This window comes from Artemia franciscana, chromosome 20, assembly GCF_032884065.1.
Source record: "Artemia franciscana chromosome 20, ASM3288406v1, whole genome shotgun sequence".
Classification (NCBI taxonomy): Eukaryota; Metazoa; Arthropoda; class Branchiopoda; order Anostraca; family Artemiidae; genus Artemia; species Artemia franciscana.
Genome location: NC_088882.1, coordinates 29,098,869 through 29,104,229, shown reverse-complemented (window position 1 = coordinate 29,104,229; position 5,361 = coordinate 29,098,869). Strand labels below are relative to the sequence as shown.

The 5,361-nt window shown below is 34.2% G+C and overlaps 3 non-coding genes across 3 annotated transcripts; all 3 read left to right on the top strand.

Moving 5' to 3' along the window:
* Positions 1–546: 546 nt before the first annotated feature.
* Positions 547–741, top strand: LOC136040434 (U2 spliceosomal RNA). The gene has a single exon (XR_010620724.1). It is a non-coding gene; the product is annotated as a U2 spliceosomal RNA (small nuclear RNA).
* Positions 742–1,933: 1,192 nt separating this feature from the next.
* On the top strand, positions 1,934–2,127 carry LOC136040432 (U2 spliceosomal RNA). Its single transcript, XR_010620722.1, has one exon. It is a non-coding gene; the product is annotated as a U2 spliceosomal RNA (small nuclear RNA).
* A 1,231-nt stretch (positions 2,128–3,358) lies between these two features.
* On the top strand, positions 3,359–3,475 carry LOC136040465 (U5 spliceosomal RNA). The gene has a single exon (XR_010620750.1). It is a non-coding gene; the product is annotated as a U5 spliceosomal RNA (small nuclear RNA).
* The last annotated feature ends 1,886 nt before the right edge of the window (positions 3,476–5,361 follow it).

Sequence of the window (5,361 nt, the reverse complement as noted above, 5' to 3'; positions counted from 1 at the left end):
GACCGTGAAAGGATCCAAATCCGGCGCTGTCCCCCAGTTTCCATGAATTGACGCTTTTTATCAATACCAGTGGTGTCGACTGGTGGATTGACAATTTTCATTTCAAATAAGGGTGTTTTTGGGGTATTTTTGTAAAAGAAAGTGAAAAAACAAGAGAATCGCTCTCTCTGGATTTCAAAAAATACTTTTCTCTGTCCCCCACCCCCATAATTGCCGTGAATTAACGTTATTCATCAATGCTGGTTCCGATCATTGTCGGCTAAAGGGCCAAGAGAATATATCTCTGATTTAAGGTGTCATCTTTTCTAATTTTCGCTTTTTGAGTGACAATTTTGTCCAAGTCTTGATTGGAAAATTTTCCGTTTACCATTTTAAATTTCGAGATAAACTTTGATATTATGGGAAATGTTTCGTACTGTTCACAAAAATCTAAAGACAAACTGATAAATTAATTGAATGTTATTTGGGTATTGCAACCGAAATAAATTGTGTGACAAACTTTGTTACTCGTATTCTAATTATACCTTTGACAATCCTTGTAGAATTTTCACCTCTCGGCCTTTTTGGATAAAATCAAAGTGTAGTATCTGTTCTTATCAGTTTACTATCTGATACGACCCCTACATGGGGCCCGGAATATTAAACTGATTTTTGGAAATCGCAGGGATGTTGGGGATGCTTCTCCGCCCCCTTTTCGCGTTGGCACGGTATTGACGTACATCCGGGATCGACGCACACCTTTCGAGGGAAAACCAAAGTCCATGAACCTTAATCAATTGTATGTATAATACGTTATTCAAAGTCCATATATTCCACATTTTGTCCATATTGTCCACATTCATCTCCATCTGAAAACCTCATGAGGTAGTAACTTCAAAACCACACTCACAAATACAGACATGAGATTTTTCTCCACTCTAACTGTTTAGTTTTATATTTTCAAGCACGAATCAATATGACTTCTGCTCTTGAAACAAAACTACTTTTTACACAGTTTCAATAAACACTAATATCGAAATTTCGGCATCAGCCGCATATATATGGAAAACCTTTAATTCAAGGAAGGAAATTTTCTCTACAAGATATTTTTCCTGCATTCCTCCTCCTAGATTCAAAAAAAATCTCTTCATGGTATTATCATTGAAAAAGGGCTTGTTTTTTTTCTTTGTATTTTTGTTAAAGAAATTGAAAAGACTTGAAATTGAGAGTTTCCCCTCCCTGGAATCTGGAAAATACTCTTTCGCTTCCTCTCCCTTTCCTCTTGGGCTGTGTTTAGAAATCTATTTTGAAGAAGGGATACAAAAAAATAAAAAAATAAAACATAAAACCCATCGGAACCTTGTTTAAATGCATTGCGCTATGTTTTAACAAGTCTGACAAAAATATCGGGGATTAGCTCACTGGGTCCAGCCTTGTCCCCTAGTTTCCATGAATTGATGCTTTTTATCAATACCAGTGGTGTCGACTGGTGGATTGACAATTTTCATTTCAAATAAGGGTGTTTTTGGGGGTATTTTTGTAAAAGAAAGTGAAAAAACAAGAGAATCGCTCTCTCTGGATTTCGAAAAATACTTTTCTCTGTCCCCCACCCCCATAATTGCTGTGAATTAACGTTATTCATCAATGCTGGTTCTGATCATGGTCGGCTAAAGGGCCAAGAGAATATATCTCTGATTTAAGGTGTCATCTTTTCTAATTTTCGCTTTTTGAGTTACAATTTTGTCCAAGTCTTGATTGGAAAATTTTCCGTTTACCATTTTAAATTTTGAGATAAACTTTGATATGATGGGAAATGTTTCGTACTGTTCACAAAAATCTAAAGACAAACTGATAGGTTAATTGAATGTTATTTGGGTATTGCAACCGAAATAAATTGTGTGACAAACTTTGTTACTCGTATTCTAAGTATACCTTTGACAATCCTTGTTGAATTTTCACCTCTCGGCCTTTTGGCTAAAATCAAAGTGTAGTATCTGTTCTTATCAGCTTACTATCTGATACGACCCCTACATGGGGCCCAGAATATTAAACTGATTTTTGGAAACCGCAGGGATGTTGGGGATGCTTCTCCGCCCCCTTTTCGCGTTGGCACGGTATTGACGTACATCCTGGATCGTCGCACACCTTTCGAGGGAAAACCAAAGTATAATACGGTATTCAAAGTGAAGAAAAATCCTGCCGTTAGTTACTTAGTCCTTGAATATATTGTCAATCATTTTTTTCCATATGAAAAAAAGAAGAAACACTGTATAAAATTTACAAACATTAATGGTGAAAAAGCCAATGAGTAGACGCCATAATTAATTTAAAGTGCCCAAGCTGGATCCAATGTCCCCATGCATCTTTATCGAAAATAGTTCGTAATTATAAACTGCTGAAATTTAAATTGAACCAATATTCGATAAAATTGCTAAAGTGATTGTTTTTGGCCTCAGGCGGCTTGGTTCTGCGGTGAGTCGTTGATAGTAGTAATGACTAAAGCCCCCCTATGATTGTTAGAGAGAAAATAATTGGCAAAGTCAGTAGAACGGTCACTGGGGTCTCAGAAATTAAAGTTTCGACTTTTCAGTCAAATTGATAGGAGAATGAGAAACCCCTGATTTTCTTTTCTCAAAAAGGTAAACTTAATTCACTGCTGTGAAAAAAGTTTTGTAAAGCTGCATCTGTTTAATAAATTAGAGTTTCTGAGTGGCGTAACTGAGTGGTCCAAACGTGGGTAACTCAACAGCGTAATTTTTGGTAGTGGGGGACTGCGTTCGCGCGGACTCCTGCCCACACATTGAAAAGGTTTCTTTCTTTGGGCCCGCACTATGTTGCAATTTCGTGATTTGAACGAAAAACGTATACAAATTAATAATGTTAAGACCAAATAAATTTGATAATTGGGTCCTATTGAAGAAATTAATTTCCTGACAAGCTGACACGTTTGAAATAATACGGAGAGAGTTGAGCGTATACTTCGCAGAAAAAGGTTCTGGAATTTTCTCCAGAACATGTTAGTTTGATTGTAACATATCAAACTAAGAATTCCTTCCCTACCGCTAAGCTTCTTGGAATATTTTAATAGGGGGGCCTTTGGCTACAGCAATTGATCGACCATTCAGCTGCATTACAATTATTTTTGGGCCTGATTACTGAATATTTATGTTATTTTCTGCGGATGTAGTTCTAGTAGTATGTCATTAAAGTTGCCCATGAATTGCAGTTCATTGAATATGTTTTCGCATCATATGATTTTTGGCCCGTATTTGCTTGATTGAAAATTGAATTTCTTATTGCTTTCGAACCTTATTAAAAAAAACCACGAGGATATACTAGGATTTATTTTACATACCCAAGTCAACCTTAGTAATTTTAATAGCTCTGGCTTCTCCTCAGATCGAGTTAATCTTTCACCTTTTACTGAAGATCACCCTGGGGAGGGGCACTTGATGAGTTTTAAAGAATTTTTGAAAGCCGAAAGGCAGACTAGTCTACACTATTGATGTATGTTTTAATATTTCAAGATTAATATTTCAAGGTTTGGTGCAATAGCGTGCCAAGTCCTACCTAGGCGTTCTAGACCTTACATATCCCCAATATACAGACTGTCAGTTTTTGATTTTGTATAACAGAGAGTCCTTGTGAACCGGAAGGAGGGTTGGGGTGATTTCTTTTATCCGTGTACCCTTATTCACAGGTAAAGAAACATGAAAAAAAGATCAATTTTCATTGATCATGGTAAGCTGAATATTCTTCAGAATTTTTAATTATTAAGAAAAGGAACGTACCAATTATTTTTTTGGCGTCTGAAATAATTTATACACATTTTATGAAAGTAAATAGAATTCCTTCGATGCTAACTGGAGTTGCTGTTTACACAACTTTAAAACAGGAAGCTTAGAGACAAGTAGAATAAAATTGAATTAAGAACTTTATTTTATTTTTAATATCAAGAATTTCCCTCTTCAAACAATCCCAAAATGATATGGAATGACACAGGCTAGTTATTAATGCACTTGATATCAAATGAGGAAGATTAGTCCAATTATGCTAAAAATTCAAACACGCAAAAAAATATACATTATTACGCAAGTGGTAGAGAAAAGCGAAATCCAGAAAACAAGTAAACAAGAAAAAAAATGAAAGAACAGCAAAAATATGAAGAATTCATAACCAAATAAAAAAAGAAAAAAAAGAAAATAAGAGAAAAAATAAAAATAAGCAAAAACCGTAAGAAAACAAGTAAAAAAAACGAGAAATTAGCAAAAATATGCAAAACACATAAGAAAACAAGTAAGCAAGAAAACGAAAAAGGAACACAATGAAAATAAGAGTCATCGAAGATAAGACAACCATGTGATGGAAATTGAAAAATAACATTTGATCTAAAATTTTCAGACCTCCATATCTATAATTTTCTGGAAAGTATATTGCTTTAAAGATTGGAAGGGGTAGAGGGGGGGGGATAATTTTGCCTAAATAGAAGAATACAAGTGCAAAAATTGTTGAATTTCAAATGCGTTCAAGAGTTCAAAATAATTTGAAAACAAAGATTTTAGTGCACTCTTTAGTATTACACAACAAGGAATCAAAAGTCTTAACAATATGACTAAGTACAAAAATAAAACATTTGAGATTCTTGTTGTGCCCCCCCTATTCGTTGCTTATATTTTTATTACTACCTTATTCTATTGGCATGGTGATGCTGCATTTGATGCTTTTTTTGTAATGTCAAATGCCACTGAAGAGTGTCGTACAAACAGTGGACAAATAAGTATTAATTAAGGATTGCAGCTTCGTTTGTTTGAGTAAATGGAAAATTGTTTTTTAGATTTAATTGTAAATTTTGAGCAATTCACTTTTACAGTACTTATTATTATTCAGTGGTGACTTAACTAAAATCCACCCTCGACAAAATTTACTTATCTCGGGATTTAAGTTAGAACTATGAGAAGTCTTTCAGGTTAACCTAAAGTATAGTCTCTTCAACGACTTTACGATTGGTAAAACCCTTCAAAAATTATTTGAGGATACGAATGATTATTCTTGATTACTCTTCAAAATTTCGTGATAATATGGCTACAATATATAAGTTTTAATAAACTGAGTAGAGTGCGTTTTACTCTTTTGTTTCAAAATATAAACAAATTTTGATATTCATGAATCAAAATCTAATGTATTGTCTATTAATTATAAATTTTTAATCATAAGAATATTTTATCAAAATATAAAATGAAAAGTAAATACAGGACTCCTAAGGAAAGAATCAATAAAGTAGTGAAAAATTTGAGGAGTTGGCCACTCGCGCACGCGTTTTTTCTCACATACCTCAGGGTCATAACTAGGAAAAGTCAGATTGTTGCTGCCCCCAAAAATATC